General features: G+C 39.7%; 1 long non-coding RNA gene across 1 annotated transcript in view; it reads right to left on the bottom strand.

The window, feature by feature from the left end:
- Positions 1–8,512, bottom strand: part of LOC101177840 — a 127,443-nt gene extending 118,931 nt beyond the window's left edge. The window contains exon 1 of the long non-coding RNA XR_004027595.1: positions 8,318–8,512. This is a non-coding gene — a long non-coding RNA (uncharacterized LOC101177840). The remainder of the gene's footprint in view (positions 1–8,317) is intronic.
- Positions 8,513–24,008: the final 15,496 nt, after the last annotated feature.

The raw sequence follows: 24,008 nt of genomic DNA, 5'->3' as shown, positions 1-24,008 counted from the left end.
CGCCCCTAAGAGTCTGAATACAAACAAATATTTCTAATTCTTCCTATAGGTCTACATAATTTCCCTCCAACTTCACTCTTCTCCTTTCCTGAAATCAAATGTACATCTGTTTTACATAGGAGCAGCATAATGCTAGGCAATTAGTAAGTGTGTTGGTGTTCATAACGGAGATTTATTGCAACTATATACAAACATTGTACTATTGATTGAGCAAAATTACATAAACAGAATAGCCAGTATTCCTGATTTGAAATTTAAATATCAATACAAATAAAATGAAATAGTAAAGAGTAGAAGGGAGAAATGGGAGGGGATGTGGATGGGATTGGGGGGGAGGGGATAGGATAACCTGATGGAATAAAGGATAATGGGGAGATTTTCTTACTCTTGGCCCCACCTCACTCTTACCATGATTATCATGTTATGGTTCTACATTTTTCTAAATTACTATAAAAGTCTTAAAGACACAGCCTGCCCTGTGTTTCTTCACATCTTTAGCACTGCCCAAATGGAGAATATAACTCTGAGAAAATAAGTATTAATAAGTGATATGGTTTGGCTGTGCCCCCACCCAAATCTCATCTTGAATTCCCACGTGTTGTCGGAGGGACCCAGTGGGAAGTAACTGAATCATGGGGGCAAGTCTTTCCCGTGCTGTTCTCGTGATGGTAAGTTTCAGGAGACCTGATGGTTTTAAAAAGAGGAATTCCCCAGGCTTCCCCAGCCACATGGAACTAATCCATTTTAAACCCTTTTCTTTTGGAAACTGCCCAGTCTCAGGTATGTCTTTATCAGCAGCATGAAAAATGGACTAATACAGTAAATTTATACCAGTAGAGTGGGGTGTTGAGGAAAAGACACCCAAAAATGTGGAAGCAACTTTGGAACTGGGTAACAGGTAAAGGTTAGAACAGTTTGGAGGGCTCATAGGAAGACAGGAAAATGTAGGACACTTTGGAACTTCCTAAAGACTTGTTGAATGGCTTTGACCAAAGGCCTGATAGCAACATAGATAATAAGGTCCAAGCTGAGGTGGTCTCAGATGGAGATGAGGAACTTGTTGGGAACTGGAGCAAAGGTGACTCTTGTTATGTTTTAGCAAAGAGACTGGCAGCATTTTGCTCCTGCCCTAGAGATCTGTGGAACTTTGAACTTGAGAGAGATGATTTAGGGTATCTGGCAGAAGAAATTTCTAAGCAGCAAGGCATTTAAGATGTGACTTCAGTGCTATTAAAGGCATTCAGTTTATAAGGGAAGCAGAGCATAAAAAGTTTGGAAAATTTGCAGCTTGACAATGTGATAGAAAAGAAAAACCCATTTTCCGAGGAGAAATTCAAACTGGCTGCAGAAATTTGCATAAGTCACGAGGTGCTGAATGTTAATCCCCAAGACAATGGGAAAGGTGTCTCCAGGGCATGTCAGAGGTCTTTATGGCAGTCCCTCCCATCACAGGCCAGAAGGCCTAGGAGAAAATGGTTACCCGGGCCGGGCCCAGGGTCCCCATGCTGTGTGCCGCCTAGGGACTTGGTGCCCTGGGTCCCAAGCACTCCAGCGGTGACTAATAGGAGCCAAGGTACAGCTCAGGCTGTTTCTTCAGAGGGTGCAAGCCCCAAGCCTGGGCAGCTTCCATGTGGTGTTAAGCCTGTGGGTACATACAAGTCAAGAATTGAGGTTTGGGAACCTCGGCCTAGATTTTAGAAGATGTATGGAAATGTCTGGATGCCCAGGAAAAGTTTGCTGCAGGGGTGGGGCCCTCATGGAAAACCTCTGCTAGGGCAGTGTAGAAGTGAAATGTGGGGTCAGAGGCCCCATACAGAGTCCCTACTGAGGCATCGCCTAGAGAAGACGACCATCATCCTCCAGACCCCAGAATGGTGGATCCACCAACAGCTTGTGCAGTGTGCCTGGAAAAACCATAGACACTCAAGGCCAGCCCATGAAAACAGCCAGGAGGAGTGCTGTACCCTGCAAAGCCACAGGGGCGAAGCTGCCCAAGACCATGGGAACCCACCTCTTACATGAGAATGACCTGGGTGTGAGGCATGGAGTGAAAAGAGAGCATTTTGGAGCTTTAAGATTTGACTGTCCTGCTGGATTTCGGACTTGCCCAGGGCCTGTAGAAACTTTGTTTTGGCCAATGTCTCCCATTTGGAATGGCTACCCAATGCCTGTACCCACATTGTATCCAGAAAGTAACTAACTTGCTTTTGATTTTACAGGCTCATAGGCAGAAGGGACTTGCCTTGTATCAGATGTGGACTTTTGAGCGAATGCTGAAATGAGTTAAGACTTTGGGGGACTGTTGAAAAGGCATGATTGATTTTGAAATGTGAGGACATGAGATTTGGAAGGAGCCAGGGGAGGAATGATATGGTTTGGCTGTATCCCCACCCAAATCTCATCTTTAATTCTCACGTGTTGTGGGAGGGACCTGGTGGGAGGTAATTGAATCACGGGGGCAAGTCTTTTCCGTGCTGTTCTCATGATAGTGAAAAAGTTTCATGAGATCCGATGGTTTTAAAAAGAGGAATTCCCCTGCACAAATTCTCTCTCTTTGCTTGCTGCCATCCATGTAAGACATGACTTGCTCTTCCTTGCCTTCTGTCATGATTGTAAAGCTTCCCCTGACACGTGGAAGTTTAAGTCCAATTAAACCTCTTTTGTAAATTGCCCAGTCTCAGGTATGTCTTTATTAGCAGCATGAAAACGGACTAATACAATATGTCATACAAGAGAAATAGGAAATGATAGCACTAAAAGCAATGCTATGAACATAACAGCCCCATGCATTAAGGAATCAGGTTATTAATTGTTACCTGAAATAAACCATGTAAATGGTTTCTCAAAGTTTTATTTTTTAAAATCCATCATTGTGCCTTTGAAGTAGGAACTGTGGAAGTTTTAGAAGTGACACTCCTATAGTACTTATAGCAAAAACTACATCTTTCACGAACAGTTTGGACTGGATTTCTACATCTATCATAACATGGACACATTTAATTTTCTAAATATTGAACGTTTCTTCTCCAGTCGTGTTCCTCATGGAGAAAGAGTCCCAGCAAAAAAAACAAATGCTGAAGCAAGGCCCCAAGCTTCTAACTACTTTTACTGAGTGACAGGGAACGCTGGCACCTTATTAGTTAATCCCAAGGGGAAGGTCTGCCATGCAGGAACTAGCAGCCCTCAGAGTCTAAAACGCGGAACATATAACATCCTACTCGCATGCTCACACATATGCATTTGCACATGGGCTGACTTACATCTAGGAGACAGCCCCTGAGCTCTTTACAAATTGCAGAGAAGGCCAGGAAATCAGCTCCAAAGAAGATGTGCCCCTGCTCTGCTTCAGAGGCCCCAACTCATCCTAACGGCCCTGAGGGGTTTCCATGATCAAATCCAGGAGCAGGAGGCAGAAGAGCTGAGGCTCACAAATGGCCCATCCAGGCTTTTCCGTGGAGCCCATTTCTGCCCGACCCCCCTGAGGAATGTAAACGATCTGTTCAGGACTGAACTGCTTTACCCTCGAGGATGTAAATTATTCATTACCCCCTCCTTCTTGCACATTTTGCCTTTCATTTTCTCCATCTACTCCCTGCTCTCTCTTCACTAATTTATCTCTAAGCTACCTCAATTGCCTTCTGCTCTGCTCCCCTCAGAAACTTAAAAAGGAAACCGGATTCATTAGCCAAATAACTGGATTAGAGTTCTCTTCAACATATTAGAGAGTACAGAAAGTTGCTTTGTAATTTCTTTGATATTCAGCCTTTTAGAAAGCAATTCATTAAATTACTCTGTTTAAATCTTTGAACTACTTAACTTTCTTTGATAGCACGCTAACATTGCACTAAAACCTGTGCAATGTTATGAAAACTTTAATTTCTGTAGTCAGTGCTTCCACATGAACAGCAGGGGGCAGTAGGATATCAAGAATTGAAGAAATTGTCCTGGGCTCTGAGAAACGCTGTTGAATTACTGCAGTGGGTCTGTGTACTCGTGATGATCTCAGCTCTCAGATGAAGTCTTTTGTTTTGTGTCCTATTTTACAATGCACCGTTCAGTTTTCTATATGAGTTGTGGCTTAGTCATAGTATTTCACTGTGACAGCTTAGCTTAAGAAAAAGAAAGGTGAAGGAGAAAAAAAAAGGAGGAAAAGAGAAAGAGAACATGTAAATGCTTCCAAATAAAACACATCATGAAAAGGAAAAAGTAATCCTGTGTATACATATAAAGTTTGTCCCTTCTCTGTTCCTATCCTGAATACAGTTTTTCTAGATTACAGACTGAATTCATCCCTATTCCTCCCCAAAACACACACACACGCACACATTTGCCATATAGTTTTCTGTCAAAACAGGTTTCCTATAAAAAGAAAAACAACACAAAAAATACAAAAAACTCCTTTAAAACAAATACTTGACTTTTAAAAAAATTCAAAAAAATCTCTCATTTTCTGTCCCTTAATCAAGCTTCTGAGTATAGAATTTTGGTGTTTTCATGCTTTTTGAACATGTATTAGTCAAAATACCTTTCATTAATATGAATGTTGCAATAAAATTCTTCCTCTGTAAATGTACAGCTTCAGATAAATAGCCAAAAGCTACAGTTGTTATCTATATCTGATATGTTTGGAGGTAGGATACGAACTACAAACTGAAATATGAGAGACTTGAAGAACATTCAAGGATTGCTGCAATCGTACGGGTTGGGAAAGGTGCTTTAGTAATCCAACCCCCAAAGTTAGCAAATATGAAGCTACTTGCATGCATAATTTGAGTTGTACCCAAAATATCATACCCGCAAGCCTAGTTTCCTCTCCTACCTAGGCTGGAATTCCCAGGGTTATTAATGTGTTCTCACAGAGTTATTAATTTATTACTGTGGTATGGCAGATGTATTATTTCAACATCTGGTACCAAAATTCCTCTTGAAGGAGGGATTGTCTGCTCCCTACTGACAGGGCCCTATCTGATCCTCTGGCCTTATCTCCTACTATTCTCCTGCTTACCAACTTTGATCACACCAGCTCCCTTGCTGTTCCTTAGAGCACACTAGCTACTCTATGCCTCAGGGCCTTGGCCCTAGTTGTCCTCTGTCAGGAACAATCTTACTTCATTTATCCAAATGATTCATTCCTTTGCCTATTTCAAGTGTTTGTGCAAAAATCACTTCCTCCGTGAGGCCTTCCCTGACCACTATTTAAAATAGAATATTCTCCCCAGCATTTTTTATGCACCCTTTCTCCTTCATTTTCCTCAATAGCACGTATCACCATCAAATATGCTACATATTACACAGGTAAATATAATACAGGAGATAATTGAGACCAAACATATCAGCCAACAGAGGGCTCAACCTCAGTGTTAAAACAAAAAGAAAAATAGGTTGATTTCAAAGGAAAACCCAACGCTATGCTGTATGTAAAAGACAAAGACCCAGCTAAAACACAACAATTCAGAAATGCTAACAATGAAAGGAAGGATGGGTAAAGTTCTACTAAGAAAATGCAAATTAAAAAAAGAAAGAATTGAGATTTTGCAATTCAATAAAATACAATTCACACCAAAAACCATTTTTGAGACAAAGAACATCTTATAATCCTAAAGGCTACAATTCCCAGTGAAAATAAAAGACTTATGAAAAGGTATGCAGTGAATAACACAGCAGCTACTTTCATACAGTAGGAATTATAAGAGATTCAAAGAGAAATTGAAATACACTAATAATAGCAAACTATAGTACATTTCTCTTAATTAGACAAAAAAATACAAAAACACTTATGAAAATTGGCTCTACAATACAGACATGTATGCCTCAATAAATCACATAAAAATAATACAAATATTCACCATAATATGATAAAACTAGAAATTTATAATCAAAACATAAGAAAGCCCCATCTTGAAATTTAAAAATTTTCTACTAAACATAGCTTGTCTCAAAGGGAAGTATCAATTGACAACGAGAATTTCTAGGAAAAAATGAAAACATGACATTAGAATTGACAAGATGCAGCTAAAGAGTGTTCGGAACAAAACTGATAATTTAAATAAATAATGAAATGTATGAATTAGATATTCCACTCAAAAAGAAAATGTTAGATATATTTAAGGTTCTTTTCCATTTTGGATTTTGGATTTAATTTTCTTTTTAATTGAGCAACCTAGATTTTTTTTTTTTTTTTTTGAAGGAGTCTCCCTCTGTCACCCAGGCTGCAGTGCAGTGGTGCAATTGGCCAGTCTGCCCTTGAACTCCTGACCTTGAGTGATCCACCTGCCTCAGCCTCCCAAAGTGCTGGGATTACAGGCATGAGCTACTGCACCCAGCAAGCAACCTAGATTTTAAAACAACATGAGATAAATAAGCCTAATTGTATTTAACTACATCTAACATTTTTACTAATAGTTGTAATACTGGTAGATTTTGGAAACTATTATATATATTATGGAGAAAAGCAAATAATTCTGTTAATATCATTTAGGAGCCATGATTTTCAGCATAGGGGGAAAAAGATGCAATATAAAATCAAATAAGTAAAAACTATAATCTTCCATTAGAATTGGAATATCAACACAAATTTATTATTTATTTTCATCTTTCTTTGAAAAACTACATCTCTCCTAGATCTTGTGTTGAAGAGTCTGGGAAGTGATAAGCCATTTAACCATGAACATCTTTAAGTGCAGATTGTAGCATCCAAATACTTTTCTCACTGGAAGCAACAAGGACACCTTTGAGAAATGGCTGATTCTAGGTCTGAGGCAGTAAATGTACAATATGAGACTGGAACTTACAGTGTCGAAAACAAGTAAGCTATCAAGACATTCGAGCTTGTGTCAAATAAACAAAGGAGCCAAAAATGGCCAAAGATGGGCAATTTGAACTTCAAAATGGATAATCACTGCAATTATATAAAAGTGTAAAAAGAGATGCAGATGCAATCAACATGAAACTCCTAGAAGCAACAGGAGATTCAATATGGTAGCAAGATACAAAATTAGACATAGAAATCAGCACCTTCATTTATGTAAGAATCTAGCTACTATAAGGAAAAGTGGAAGAGATAATCCCACTTACGATACCAACAAAAAAGAGAAATACTCTAAGAATACGCTTAACAAGTGAAAAACCTTTATGATGCTTTCTTGAAAGACACAAAGCTGAAACTTGCGCAAGAGAAAAAATAAACCTTGCTTTTCAAAAGGAAAATGCAACATCATAAACTGAAAAGGTATGCAGAAGGTTTTTTTTTTTTGCAAGTATTTTTATGGGGCTATATTCTATAGTTAACATGAAAAAATAACCCAGCATAAAAAAAACACTTAAGAAAACAGCAATGATGCAGTCTAGCCCTACCAGATACTGAAATATAGTCTCTAATAAAAACAGTACAATATTAGCCCATAAGTAGACAATAAGATCAATGGGGGGAAAAAAAGAAAATATATCTTAGACCCAATTACAATGTGGAAATTTATGTATGTGATAAAAATATTTCAAATCGCTGGTCAGGGGGGTGCTTTTTAAATTAAATGTTATGACAGCTAAAAAGTCATTTGAAAATAGATAAAATTGGATACATCACCTAGGTAGAATTCCTGCATATATGTTTGTGTGTACATATATATTACTCGTGAATCTTATAATGAGGAACCAATCTGACATCCCCAGATTGAAGGATATTCTGGAAGACCACTGGGCTAGACTTTTCAAAAATATCAATACCAGGAGAAACAAACAAAAAAGGCTAGGGAACTGTTCTATATTGAAGGAAGCGAAAGAGAGTTGACAACTGCAATATGTGGTTCTTATTGATGCACTATGTGATTCTTGTAAAATCTCGGATTTACATTTTACAAACTATAGGGTAAAGAAGGACATTTTGGGACAATTGAGGAAATTCAAATATGAAACATAGCAGATTATTGTAATATAACAATGTTACATTTCCTAAGTATGATGATGTGCATTGTGATCCTGTGGTCCTCAATTGAGGTAATTTTGCACCTCTCCTTTTTCCCCCAACCCTCACCACCACCCCTCCTCCCTCAACCCCCCAACCACACCGTTTGGGTTTGGCAGTGTCTGGAGGCATCGTTGGTTGTCACAACTGGGGGAGGGGGTTGCTACTGGCATCTAATGGGTAAAGGCCAGGGATGCTGCTAAATAGTGATTGTTTAGCACAGGACACCCCCACCCCACCCCGTCACCCCCACCTTACAGGTACAGACAGCAAAAACTCATCCTGCCCAAAATGTCAATAGCGCCGGGTTGAGAAACCCTGATGCAGAACAATCCCTTATTCTTAGGGGATACATACTGAGATATTAGGCTGAATCACATGACATTGTCTCTTGCGTAGGTCAAGTATCGGCAATATTTAAGGACGAAGGGTTATGACGTTCATAACAAACTCTCAAAATAATTAACAAGCCCTTCTGCCCCGGCTGCCCCGCGACCTAGGGGAACCGAGAAGGGCGCACTCGCACGGGGCGCAGAGGCCAACGTCGAGCCTGCGCGGTGGGAGGCGCTGAGAACTCACTGCGCACGCGCCGATCGGCTGGCCGCACCCACGCGGCGCAGCTCCCAAAGTTGCAGACAGCCCGGCGAACCGCGCAATGCGCTTCTTCTGCCCGCCGCAGAGAAAAGGAAAGAAAACTCCGCAGGGGCTCCGTTGGCTTCTCCACGAGTGACAACCATGCTTTCCCACATAGAAGACCGGAGCCCTGCTCCTTTGCGATCCGCCGAGGGCTGCAAAGAGCGTCCTCATCCATTTGGGCACCCCTGCCCAGGAAGAGCCCGGCCATCCCTTTCCAGACTGGATCCTTCAGAGGTGAATTTTTTTCGGTGGATTCCGATTTGCTCCGTCTCACCAGCCTAGGCAATCCAGCATCGCGTGGTACCAGTGCCGCTGGGCACACTCGCTTCACTCCGGCTCCCCCTCGCCAGCAAGCGCATTCCCAGGTAAAAATTTTAAATACCTTAGAATTCTTCTGCCTAGAGTCTCTAATCAAGAAGTTTACCCACTTTTTCTGTAAGGAGCCAGAAAGCAGATACTCTAGAATTTGGGCCTGGAACTGTCTCTGTAGCGTATTCGTCTTTGTTTTGACAATGTAAAAACCACTCTTAGCTGCTGGCCTTACAAAAATAGAATCATGAGGACTGTGAAGATTAGAACCTAATCACTAATTCACCCAGCATAGAGGCTACAGTGCCAGTGAGTCCTCCACCCCTTCCCAGGCCCGGCCATAGTTTTGCAGTTAGGACCCAGGTTTTGTGAGGACTGGGACCCACCCAGGTTTAGTTCACCGTCTCTTGAATCCCTCCCTGCACCTGCACCTCTGCTCCTCCCCCTAGGCCGGTGGCCCGTGGTGAGTTCCTGGCAGTCTCCTAGGCCACCAGGAAACACACCGACCAACTGCCACGCCCTCCTTTGCTCCAAAATGACAAGCTCTTTTCATCTGGGAGCAAAAGCTGAAGTCCCCACATTTGAACTAAATTAGTTTAGTGTAAAAGTAGTACAAGATTATCTCAGACAATTGTATTTTAATAGTATTTTTTTCTAGTGATAAATGTAATATATGTCTACCATGGTCATTTGGAAAATTCTGAGACGTATAGAAGAGAAAAGAAATTCTCCATAACCCTAACCCACAAAAAATAACTTTTGAAATGCTTGTGTATTTTTTAATTCTTTTTAAATGCATATTATAGGACAACTTACTGAACAATTGGATTTTTAGAAATATTTTTAACAAAACGTGTGTTGAAGTACAGCATACAAAAAAGTGTACAAATTACAAATACAGTTCAGTAAACTTTCAAAGATTAACATAGACATGTCCGGGCAACCACAACTTAGCTCAAGAAATTAACTAATAGTAGCATTCTTCATCCCCCTGTTAGTTTTGTGTATTCTGACATTTCACATGAAATGAATTACTTGGTAAATATTTTATAGTATTTGGTTTATTTCCCTTTATATTATATTTGAATTCATCCGTGTCGTTGCATGTAACAAGTCTTTTTTAAAATTTTATTCTATGCTGTATGAAATTCAGTTACATGAGTATACACAATTTATTCTTTCTACTGTTATTTTTCTTAATTACAGATTTATTGAGATATAATTCACACACCATACAGTTCATCTACTTAAAGTGTGCGATTCAATGTGTACAATTCATTGCTTTCAGCATATTCACAGATATGTGCAACCATCACCACAGTCAATTTTAGAAAATTTTCATCACCTGGAAACTTCATACCCTTTAGCTATCACTCCCGCAACCCCACTTCCCTATCCTTTCTAGCCCCAAGCAACCACTAATTTTTCTGCTCTATGGATTTGTCTATTCTGGACATTTCACAAAAATTGAACCATATGATATGAGGTCTTTTGTGACTGGTCCCTTATGCTGATACTTGACGTTCAAGTTCTTTCCAGGTTTGGAGCTATTACAGATAATACTTCCGTGAACGTTATTCTGTGAATCGGTTCACATAGATACACATTTCTATTGCGATACATATCTAAGGTATGCTCATAACCAGCTATAATTACAGTGCCAAGCAGTTTTTCAGATTTGCAGACCTGCCAGCATTGTATGATGAGAGTTCTCTTTGTTCCACGTCCTCTCCAACATTTGGGGTTTATGTGGTTTTAATTTACATTTCTCGGATGACTAAAGATAAAGAGCATCTTTCATGTGATTATTGGCCACTCGGATATCCTCTTTAGTAAAGTGCCTTTTAGGCATTCACCCACTTTTCTGTTGGCTAATCTTCTTCTACTTGATGTGTATATTCTAGATAAGTGCTGCAAACAAACACCTTTTCCTAATTAAAGGCTTGCATTTTAACTCTCTCATTTTTAGATTTTGATAAAGGTAAATATTTTATTTTTATTGAGGTCTAACTTATCACTCTTTGTTCATGGTTAGTGCTTTCGCTAACCTGTAAGAAATCATTGTCTACCCCAAGGTGACAAGAGCATTCTCTTATGTTACCATCTGGAACCTTAAGTTTTTTCGTGGAACACTTAGATGTGCCAACTACCTAAAATTAATTTTGGCATGTGGTGTGAAGTGAGGACTAGTTTTTTTTGTTTTGTTTTTGTTTTTTGGTTTTTTTTTTTAATGTAGCTATCCAACTGACCTAAGTTTTTCTTGGAAAAGAAAGTCCTTTTCCCACTGCTCTGCAACATCACCTTTGTCATAAATCAATAGAAACAGACCTACAGATGTTAGAATCAGTAGAAAAGGAATTTTAAATATATTTATGGCTATTTTAAATTATTAAAGATTCTTACTAAGGGTAGATATGATAAATGAAGACGGGGAATTTCAAGAGAAATACAACTAATAGAAGAAGAACAAAATGGAACCCCTAGAACTGAAAAATATAGTAACTGAAATTGTTTGATGGGATTATCAGTAGATTGGACACACAGTAAGGAGAATCAGGAAGCTTAAAGATAGGTCAATAAGAGGGCCAGGTACAGTGGCTCACACCTGTAGTCCCAGCACTTTGGGAAGCCTAGGCGAACGAATCATTTGAGGTCAGAGGTCAGAAGTTTGAGACCAGCCAGGCCAACATGGTGAAACCCCATCTTTACTAAAAATACAAAAATTAGTTGAGTGTGGTGGTGCACACCTGTAATCCCATCTACTTGGGAGGCTGAGGCTGGAAAATTGCTTGAACTGGGGAAATGGAGGCTGCAGTGAGCTGAGATTGCGCCATTGCACTCCACCTGGGCTACAGAGTGAGACTCCATCTCAAAAAAAAAAGAGATAGATCAATAGAAATCATCCAAATTTAAAGTGCACTGAGGAAAAAACGTTTGTGATAAACAGAACATCAGTGACCCATGAAATAATATCAAGACATCTAACTTACATGAAATTGGACTTTCAGAAGTCAAAGAGAGAAACTATCAGGCAGAAAAATACTTGAAAAAGTATTAGCAAAGGTTCCCCAAATTTGATCAAATATATTTATCCAGAATGTTTACTTGTTTAATGAAGAGTTGATCCCAGTAACCTATTTTGCCATTAATGGAGTTTAGAAGTTAGCATAAAAGGTTATAAAGTGTTACATCTCCATGAATGAGCAGCAGGGCATTTAAAAGTCATATTGAATGTAGAAAAAATACTTTGCCGGGTGGAAGGGTCCTGAGCATGGCTATTCTTTTAACATAAATGTTGCCTGCCCACTAACATTACCATCACCCCAATCATAGTAATGCCAAAATTCCTCACAATTTTTCAAAATATCCCATTGGTGCACAGTATGGCCTTGCATCCACTGAGAACCCTTCTCTCCTGTGATCTGCCACTGCCTCCCTGTTCCTTACCTTTCTAACCTCATCTTCTAATGCTTTATGTATCAAACCTCCCTGGCCTCCTTCCAGATCAGGGCTTTGGGGATTGCTTTTCCCTCTTCCAGAATGCTCCTGCCCCCAAATATTTATATAACTGACTCTTCCACAGGTCTTTGTTCCAATGCCATTTTTCTCAGTGAGACCTACCAATGAAACAAACCAAACAAAACACTTGTACATTCTCTCAGCATCTGGATTAGTTTGCGGGGCTGCCATGGCAGAGCACCGCAGACCCGGTGGCTTAACCCTCAGAAAATTATTTTCTTAGCTCTGGAGACTAGAAGTCCAAGATCAAGATGGCAGCAGGTTTGATTTCTCCTGTGGCCTCTCTCCTTGGCCGGACATTGGCCACTTTCTCTCTGTGTCCTCTCATGGTTTGTCCTCTGTGCATGAGTGCCCCTGGTGTCTCTCTGCATGCCCAAATTTTATCTTATACAGACAGCATTTAGATTGGATTAGGGCCCATCCAAAGGGCCTCATTTTAACTTAACTGCCTCCTTAAAAACCTTTTCTACAAATATAGTTACCTTATGAGGTACTAGGGGTTGGGCCTTCAACATATGAATTTTGGGGGTACATAATTCAGGCCATACACTATCTCTTGTTTATTTTCATCTGTCACCCACCCCCCCACCTTTTTCTTTTTTTTAGATGGAGTCTCACTCTGTCGCCCAGACTGGAGTGCAGTGAAGCAATCTCAGCTCACTGCAACCTCCACCCTCCCGGGTTCAAGTAATTCTCCTGCCTCAGCCTCCTGAGTAGCTAGGATTACAGGCATGCGCCATCATACCTGGCTGTAGCCCTTATTTTAAATTCAATGTACTGTAATGATTTACTTGGTTTATTGTCTTAACTTTCTGTTCCACTGGAATACAGGTTCAATAAGAGAGGGATTTTAATCAATTGTGTTCTCTGAAGTGTCTTCAGAACCAAATGAGTAAAAAATTATCATTGTTAACGTTTTCACTTCATGCTAGCATATGGGCAATCTCAATTTATTTCTAATAACTCCCTGTATCTTTCAGAGTATTCCTTCATGAGTGAAGAAAGCCCTGATAGTGTTCCAGTAATTTATATTTTTTATGTTTGAATTTCTTAACAAAAAGAATTATACCACTAAAAGATCCAGCTTTTTTGTTTGGTTTACTTTTTGAAAAAAAAATTTATATTGTTAATAGAGACAGGGTCTCACCGTGTTGCCCAGGCTGGTCTCGAACTCCTGGACTCAAGTGATCCACCCTCCACGGCCTCCCAAAGTGCTGGGAGTACAGATGTGGGCCACTACGCCCAGCCAAGATCCAGCTTTTTTACCAAGGAAAATAAGAAATTTAATACGCTTGTTTCCAAAGCAACAAAAGCTTTGCATGATTAAGTAGACTGAGGGCTCTTCCATATTAGACGAAAATATCCAGCCAAATTGCTGAGGACTCCCTCAGACGGAAAAAAAAAATGTTTAGAGCCATCCTCACAAAGAAATTTGCCTGTTTAATTATAACCTAATTATGACAACTTTTTTTTCTTTAGGTGGTCAGGCTCAGGATGGACCATGAGCTTTCAAAAAGGAAAAAGGTGGAAATCCTCAACTATGCTGCCATCTGAATAAGTGTTTCTTTGTAGATGCACAGAGTCAAGGAAAATTACATCCCTGCATTATGTAATGTACCAACAACGCACTTACCCACTGTTTTAATCTAGGTTATTCTTGAAAGCAGAGCCTGAGACAAAGGTAGACACATTCTATTCATGAGTCTAACACCCAGGAGCAGGAATGAGAGATAGGGGAGTGAACATGGGGAAAACGGAAAGTAAGTCCAAGCAAAACCAGATACTGCTCTTATCAAGTGGTCCACCCCTATTAATGGCTACATAATGCAGAACTTTCTCAGGATTCTTCTTAAACTTTATCTCAGAACTGCCTGCCTCAGGGAGAAAGGAGAAGTACTTCTCCATCAGCAGCCACCTCCTGTGTGTTGAGGGCTGCTCCTTTGGGGCATTAACCCACCGCCCCCACCACCCCATCCCTCTGGGCTGCAAAGAGCTAGCTGACAGCCCAGCTGGTACCTTAGCTCACACATTGCTGCATCAGAGGTCTTAAGACAGGAAGCTAGAGTCTTGGTGCATGCTCGAAGTGAGACAGTGTCAGCACAGAGCAGGGTAAAATCTTCCGTAACTGTTCACCAGAGCTGTGACTGGAATCAGAGGTTGAAAAGATGTGAGACTGTACCCAAGAATGTAACATACTGTTAGACTCACTGAAATCTGTTTCCTTCCTTCTTTATAATCAAAACTTCAGTGTCCAGAATAAGGTTGGCAGAAGGGTTAACTAGGAAAGTTAAATGTATCAGAAGGTGTACTTTTATAAGTTTTAACCTTGAGTTGTGTTCAAGGAGAAAGTGACATTGGAACTCGGAAAATTAAAAAAATGATTCTACTTGAAAAATTTGACCATTGTATAGAAATATTAGCTATCGTCTAATCTTTTGTAATCTCAGAAACAATCGTGAATTGTTTGGTGAAAAATGAAAAAACAAAATTAACCATTTCTTATGTCTCCGTGACCTTTATAGACCAATGTCACTAACTTTTCCTAAGATAATTGTTTCCTACTGTCAAATAGCTCTAGTGATATAAATCTTACAACCAGTGAAGGGAAAACTGGTAGAAACATAGGAAGAAAAATACTGGGATAATTTTCATCACATAAAGTGTTGGCATTAACATTGGTTAGAATAGGGAAGAAACTGCATGACTTGACTGGACATTCCTGTATGTTGTATGAGGCCCTATCTTAACAGAAATAGTGATGTCATCATCGTCTTCTCTTATTTGGTCTTGAATTGCCACCAATAGGATAAAACCTTTGCATTATTTAACTCAATATATGTTAAGTTTCTACTATGTGCTATGTATTGATACTATAAATATGAATAAGACATAAAATATTACATTCAAAAACATCAGAATACACGTTCTTTTAAAGTATACCCCAAAACACTTACCACATGTTCGGGGGCGCATGTTAGGCTGGATCACAAATCAAGTCTCAAGAAATTTCAAAAGATTGAAATCATATAGAGTATGAATTAAACCAGAAATCAAGTACATAAAGGTAACAAAAAATTTCCTAAATGCATTAATTTAAGGAACATACACCTCATGACCCATGAGTCAAAAAATAAATCACAGCAAAATTGCAAAAATATTTTGAAATGAATTTTAAAGAAAATACTTAGCATATTAAATACTTAGCATATTAAAGCTCTAAGTACATATGTTAGAAATTTTACCGAAAGATTGGCTATCAGTGTTTCCAGAAGCCAGGGAAAAAGTTTATACAACTAGATCACTGAGGCAGGGAAACAAAGTGAGACCTCCGATCGCCCTGCCTTTCCGAGGTGAGCACTCTGGATCCCATCGCAGGAGATCAGAGTCTTGCTGAGTTGAGGAGAGGAAGATTGGAGTTGAGACTGCGATAGCTTGAATTTTCAGGACAAAGTATCAACAAGGAGGAAGGTAGACAAAGGAAAAAATCCAGAAATCTACGTAGAGACCCCATTGTGTACATTGTGGAACGCTAAGCCTAACAATTCTCAAAATTCCCGTGAGATTGGGAAATAGCCAATTTCTACCAGCCACAGTGGAGAGTCCTGACTGAAAACCAGGCATTCGCTAAAGATCCCAGAAAGGTTACGTGTTACATAAGCAGGGCTAAACCATCCTGACTAAAAACTACACTGCACTTGCTCCCCACCCACACAAAAAGCTTAAAAACAAGCCTCAATAGTATAAAGCTGATCTGTAAGTAACTAAACTACCTGCCAGAACAAAGTCCAAATTTATTAGTTCCAGTCCTCCAAAAAAAACACATGTAAAGACAGGATTAGATTTACAAGACACTTATTTAGGGAAAAAAAGAATGCCTGAGGATTTAAATAGAGAGGAAGCCAGAGAGACAGAGTCCTCAGAATACATAAAATTTCTAGCCTCCATGGAGGTGTGATGGTTAATTTTATGCATGTCAACTTCACTGGGCCACAGGATGCCCCATATCTGATCGAACATTATTTCTGGTTGTGTTCATGAAGCTTTGATGGACTGAATAAAGCAGATTGCAGTCCCCAGTGTGGATGGGCTTGATCCAGTCTTCTAAGGACCCAAATAAAATACGTGGAGGAAGCTTGAATTTTCTGCCTGACTGTGGCGCTGGGACATCCATCTTCTCCTGCCCTTGAACTGAGACAGACACCATCAATGCTGCTGGTTCTCAGACCTTCGGACAGCAGATTGGGGGCCTTCTCAGCCTCCATTATTGTGTGAGCCAATTCCTTATAATAAATAAGGATTTATTTATTGATAAATCCTTGTAGATTGATTATAAATCCTTATAGATTGATTGATAGATCCATAGGTGTTATTGATCCTGTTACTCTGGAGAACCCTGACTAATACAGAAGGACAGAGGGAAGAAAGGAGGGTTGAGTAGCAGAAAGCTTAGGCTGTAGCACAATTCCGATAAAGTTTAAGGTCAGCTGACGAAGAACACTCAAACCAAAGTTGCCCATTGGAGGAGCCCCCTACCTCACAGGAATAGGCCTACATTATTAGTATACCTTCTTCATTCAGTGATTGTTATTCTTATGGAAACAACCCATGGGAAATGTAGCCTTGGCACGACTATATCAATGGATTCAGAGAGCAGTAGCGGGGACCCCCCGGTCAATCACGTTCCACAGCAAGAGATCTCAGTGGTGCATTTCCACCGCTGGCTCAGTCCACCCCTTGGGCTGCACAGCTCTATTCAGGCCTAGCTGCCAGGAGGATTACTAGGTGTCATTGTCAACTCAGGCTCTGTGCCCAGTAAACCTGGAAATCCAGTAAATCTGGATATTCTTCCTTGCCAGCATATAGTCATAAATCTATTTGGGGAAGAACTTGCCATTTCATCGAAGTATGTACATGTATAGCAGCGTTCTTCCTCCTAGTGACCTGTGACCTAGTAACCCAGCCGCCTATGAGTTCTTCCATCTGTGGGTTCCTTACCTGAAAAGTGCTTCAGGTCTAGGAACTGAGAAAGGGATTGTGACGTGTCAATGGAGCCAGTGCGGTTCCATTCGTGCCTTATTTGGTTATAGGCGTTAAGCAGCATTCTTGTTAGATGCCCATCTATTTTGCCTATAGGGGTGTTACTTTCAATTAATTATCTCCTAAACACCCTGTGAATCAAACCCCCTTAATTACCCCTCCAGTTTCACCAGTTGTTATAGTAATTATGGCTTCTTGACTTTTGGTAGTTAAGCACTAGTCCTCCAGAGCCCTCTATTACTTGAGGGTCCATTACCCCTGAATCATATTAACAATCCCAGCTCTGTGACCACCTCATTTACCATCAGCCCTGGTCTAAAGAGTAAAGCCACTACTGCACTTAGTGATACTGGTACCTTCTCACAGGCTCATTCTTGGTGGCCTTAGTGAATTGTCACTATTTCATGACATATTCATCACAGTATATCCATCACATATTCATTCATCTGATCCTTATGAAGGTGTGATGGTTAATTTCATCACAGTACATACATGCCATTGTATAGCAGGTCCTTAACTAATATAGCAACACCAAAGTTTTCAGGCAGAACTGATAGACCCTGTTGAAGGGCAGGCAAGCCCGGAGCAAACCATCTATATGCAGTTCTTTTAACAGCCTGCAAGGCACTGTAAGATTAGGGAGACTTTTATCGAATTATGTTCTGGGGAAAACAAGTTCCATAGGATATGAACTGATGTCAGGAGAAAAATTAAATTAGAAATTTGCTTCAGTGCCAGATTCTCAAAGCCATTCGTATGTGAATGTTTAGTGCAACTCTCCAAAAGAGATGATTTGATGTGTTCCATGTGGCAGTAGTATGATGTGCAACCCAGATCCCCCTTCAAAGAACGGCTTGCACCCCACTTGCTGGGTGTAATGTCAGCAGGCAGCCTGCAGCTGTCAGCCCTTTTCAGGAATTGGCATAGCTGTAGAAAACCACTTCACCTAAGGTCACACTTTTTTGTGGAGTGGCCCATAGCCAAGGATTGATCAGTGTGGAGATACAAAGTTGTTCTCTTGCCCATCTGAGGACATCTCTGAGGGCCGTTTTAACTACAGAGCTCCCTGTGGGGTTGGCCAAGGCTGTTGTTGGACCTACATTATAATTCATCTTCTCCCTCTACCCAATTCCACTTCTCTCTCTGTTTTAACAAATGTTTGGCAAAAGGCACTTCTTAATAAAGATCCTGCAATTAAAGTATATCTCAGAATCTGCATCCTGGAGAATGCTGTCTGAGACACCCCACTTTCTAATTTTGTTTACCCATCAAAGCCCATCCCCCCACCTTTTTTTTTTTTTTTTTTTAATTGATGGAGGCTTGTTCTCTCGTCTGGAAGGGAGTGCAGTGGTGCCATCTCAGCTCACTGCAGCCTCTGCCTCCCAGGCTCCAGCAATTATCCTGCCTCAGCCTCCTGAGTAGCTGGGATTACAGGTACCCGCCACCACGCCCGTCTAACTTTTTGTATTTTTAGTAGAGATGAGGTTTCACCATGTTAGTGAGGCTAGTCTCAAATTCCTGGTCTCAAGTGATCCGCCCACCTTGGCCTCCCAAGTGCTGGGATTACAGGCGTGAGCCACCGTGCCAGGCCTAAAGCCCTTTTTCATAGAGTACCTAACAAGTGTAGGGCTTAAGAAATACATTCGGGATGCTGGTAAGTGCAGGTGTGAGAACTAAGTACCTATGTGGAAAGTAAGGGGAGGGGTACCCAAGACTTAAATCTCAGCTTATGAATTCCTTCGAGATTTGAAACTAGCTTAATTTTGATATGTAACTCTAATGCTTAAAGTACTGCAGGATCTACTATCTATGGAGGTGCTATGGAGAGGATCTAAGTATTATATGACCTATGCAAATAAATTTTCTTTTCTCTGTAACAGTGTTTAAAACTCTAAGATAATCCATGGTTGTCAGGTAAAATGCACTCATGTCTATCTGACAGATACAAATATTTTGCATTCCAGCTGCTTTTAGATATTTAACAGGAGAGGAAAAGAGAAAATATGATTAAAGCCTTTGAAAGTCCATTTCCAAGAAATAAAAACTGCAGTAGGAATTCTACAAAACTGAAAAATCTTCAGGACTGGAAGATCTATCCAGAAAAGCCCAGTGGATTATAATGACTTATTAAAATATTTGTTTGGCAAGCCACTGACTAATACCACTTTAAGATATGAATGCATTACCAAAAAAAATTGGAGTGAGTAGTTTTTACAAGTCTTTGAAATAATCATATTTGTATTTTGACACTAATTTGAAACAAGGAGCTGGCTTGAAATACTAAACCTAAGTGATCAGAGACAATGAGCTATCAGACTGCATGATCAACGTAGAGCAGTCTCCAGATAAGATGAGATGCATGCAGCCTCTACAAATTTGGCTTGGGGAGGAGTTTGCTTCGCTCGCTTGAATAAGCCACTGTCTATGGCTCACAAGGGTCCCGTTCTTAATGAGGTGGTGCGTAGCAGCAACACACTGTGAATCCAAATAGCAGATGGCAACACTGTTGAGTAGGCTGGCAGTCTGATGTCTAGCCACCAACTGGCAGCAATCATTATTAAACTGATTCATGTGCCCAGGGAAAATCTTCGTAAGAGTCTTAGCAAATGTGAGCAGCAAGAAGCAAATGATCTGCTATTCCTATCTGCTATTGAGTACTACCTATATTTAAAATATTTTTCCCCAGTGCAACCTACACAAAGAAATGGCATGTTCTGTGCACTGGAGGCCCTATTCCTTTCCTATAGATGCATGTATACCTTTAAACATGATAGCTGTGATTCCTCTATTTGGTGAATAGCTTTCCCTTGACGGAAATAGCTTCATAGCATTCACCCTATGGATTTGTTGCACATATTCAACGATAGGCAAGCACTCATAGATTCTGTAAATAAATGACTGAACATATTCTATCTCACATAATGAAGCAATGGCCTACTTTGCTCATAGTCCATCTACATGAGACAGGTAACTCATCCTTGGGTGAAAAGCTTGTTACACTCACACTTGGTTAGGAAAGCAGACTAAGAAAGACTCTGGCTTTAGAAAACTTACGTAAGGATCGGATCTTTCTACAAGAAAATCTTAAAGGTATCCATTTAAAAGTTAAGTCTTTATGCTGGGTGCAGTGGCTCATGCCTGTAATCTCAGCACTTTGGGAGGCCGAGGCGGGCAGATCACGAAGTTAGGAGCTTCAGACTAGCCCAGCCAACATGGTGAAACCCCATCTCTACTAAAAATACAAAAAATTAGCTGGGTGTGGTGGCACGCACCTGTAATCTCAGCTACTCAGGAGGCTGAGGCAGGAGAATTGCTTGAACCCAGGAGGCAGAGGTTGCAGTGAGCAGAGATCAAGCCATTGCACTCCAGCCTGGGCAACAGAGCAAGGCTCCATCTCAAAATAAATAAATAAATAAATAAAAGTTCTGTCTTTACAAACCAAAATGCTAAGCAAATAGCATTTTTTTTCAAATGTTGAAACTATGTGTTGTTTGTAACCAATAAAGCCAATTTCTACAACTTTATATGTTAATACAGAAGCCTTAAGATAAGGCTTTTATTGAAAAACAAAACCTTGCTTTATTCACTTACAAAATACTTACAGTTAAATTAAAAAACAAAATCCTAGCCATTCTCTAAATCTTCATTACATTTTTAAAAATTAAGATACTAGAATTATTTTACATGCTCATAATAACAAGGGGAAAACACTACAGTTAAATGTCAGATATTCCACGTTACAAAATATATTTTATGTTCCATTTATGGTAATTTTTTAATAGAAGCCAAATTTAAAATCTTTTTTAAGAAGTAATAAAATCACTCTGAATGGATTATTTTTGGCTTTATCAATTTGATAAATCAATCCAGGCTGAAATATCATTTATAACCTCTAGAGTGAGTGCCCCTGCCCTTGTCTCAAATATGAGAGTGATTATCATCCAAAGTTCAGATACGCCAGCCCTGGCAATCAAGCTCAAAAGCAAGCTTGCACGCCGTCTCTCAAGTCTCTCAGCATTCTCCCCAAACAAGAAATCAAGTGCCAGAGCTTATACACTTAATATTTGAGGCCAAAAAAAAAAAAAACGCCAAACGAGAGATTTACTTAAATGTGCTTGTCTCCCAGTTACTTTATAAGAAGTAAATCCATGTCAGAAGAAAAGATGTCCATGTCTTGTTCTGCATGGGAAATAAGTGCCATGTACTAAAAGAAGCCTAAAAATGGTGGCATGAGTTTCTTAAAATGGCTGAAATCTCTCAAAATACTGAAATCTCTCAAAATACTGAACATCTCATCAGACCACCAAGAGTTATGTTTTTTATCACACATTATAAAATTCTAGATATCCCAGCCTGGGCAATATGGAAAACCTCGTCTCTACAAAAAATGAAAAGCTATCCAAGTGTGGTGGCCCGTGCCTATAGTCCCAGCTACTTGGTAGGCTGAGGTGGGAGGATTGTTTGAGCCCTAGAGGCAGAGGTTGCAGTGAGTCATGATTGTGCCACTGCACTTCAGCCTGGATGATAGAGCAAGACTGTGTCTCAAAAAAATAATTCTAGATATTTGAAAAATAAGATAGGGTGATGAATGTTTATCACCGGATATTAGGGTGAACTCAATGGTAAGTATAAAGGCAAACCAGCAATGGGTAGGCTAGTTCAAAAGATGTATTATATTTCCAGGTATTCTGATAACAGTGATAAAGATTTGATGGTGAATAGGTATGTCGATAGCAGTACTGCAGATGCTCAATTTGAGTAAGTCACCCACACTACCAAAAGATGAATATTCTTTCTGAGAACAGAAGAATTCTAGTGATCATGAGCTAAGGATGCTGGAAATTCATTCCTGAAAATGTATATGTACCAAGTAGTTGTTTTCTGTTCTCCCATTCTTCACTAAAACTGTCCTTATCAAGAACACCAATGATATCCATCTTGTCCAAATCAACATTTCATACTCAGACTCTCATTTACTCGAATTCTCAGAGACATTTAATGCAGTTGATCACTACCATCATCTGGAAACACTTTCTTGGCTTGGTTTCCAGAACAACAGTATATGCCTAGTTTTCCTTCTTCCTTACTGGAAGTTCATTGTCCATCTCCTGTTTAGCTCCTTATCAAAATCCTGACCTTTGACATTTGAGTGTCCTTAAATACACTGTGTAGATTCTGATATCTGAATGAACGAGACACTCTGCTATGCACACTCTAATGAGAACAGGGACTATGTGTGTCTGGTTCACTGCCAATGTCTAATACAGGGTGGACATTCAAATATTCGTTGAAGGAATGAATGAAAACTAGAACAACATATGCAGTTTGAAAGATGAGTGTAAGTATAATGAGGATGATCTGGATATTAAATAGTTCGTAACATTATTTCATTGAGGTAGGTTTTAAATATTAGAATCCTCATCTTTTTAGAGTATGAAATTGATATTTAGACAGGTCAAATAACTTGCCCAAGAACACACAGCTACAAAGTGTCAGAGCTGGGACGTCTCCTGCTGTGCTAGTCCAAGGTCATGCTCTTGACTCAGTGCTATACTTATTGATAAATACAAGAGAAAATGAGCAATAGGAACCCGAGTTCAGCTTACATTTCTCCTGGTCCTCTGCTACAGCTGAGGTTGATGTTTCTGATGGTAGCAGGACTACAAATACTAGCGGTTGTTGTTTTTTTTACATTCAGAAAGAACAGGACTGTGTCCTCATCTGTAAAATAGAAATGAAAATGCTACCAATCTACCTTCTTTTGATGGTAATTTAAGGCTAAAATAAGATAATCGATATGCCACATATAAGTCACAATACCAAAATCATGGGGGATTTTCATGTATTAATTATTACTGCTTGGAGGTACTAAAAGAAGATCTGAAGTGGAGAGAAAAAATGTCCTTACTGATTAGAGAAGCAGGAAGAAGGCAGTCATGAAGGAGCTAGAACATTCCTTACTGACCTAACTCAGGAAAAAAAATGAAAGGCAATATTCTATGGTTCCCCTGTAACAGATAATGAACACCCACTACACAATTAAAGAATTAAAAGTTCATTGACTTAGCCATACTACATTTTCTTTTAAAACAAAAATCATAAGGACAAAAATCTGCTGATGCTGTGAAATAAAACTGATGATTCTTCAGTCAATTTGTTTTGTACCTGTGTGGTTTTACCTTCCATTGACCCACTGAGACATTACAATTAGTGTATCCTAGGGATGATTGGAGATAAAGTAGGCAGAGGAAATTAGGTTAATGAGGAAGCATAGAGAAAGGCAAGGCTGGGACCTCCTGTTCTTCAGAATATACAGGTCTTTAAACTGCAATCAGGTAGCACAGTTAGGAATATTCTCAAAATTTACTTTCACCACTGGATTCCAGCTTGTAATATTCAATTACTATAGAAAATGATGATCAGAATGGACTTAAATTCTGAAACTTCACTTAGGAATTTTATTCAGGTTATCTTCTTCCTTTGTTGGCAATATAGCCATCACATCTCCATTAGGGAGACATACCCAGGTTTCTTGGTCATGTTTGTG

Source organism: Nomascus leucogenys, chromosome 21 (genome assembly GCF_006542625.1).
Source record: "Nomascus leucogenys isolate Asia chromosome 21, Asia_NLE_v1, whole genome shotgun sequence".
NCBI classification, from domain to species: Eukaryota; Metazoa; Chordata; class Mammalia; order Primates; family Hylobatidae; genus Nomascus; species Nomascus leucogenys.
Note: the sequence above shows the minus strand (reverse complement) of the source record. Positions and strands in the feature narration are given on the sequence as shown.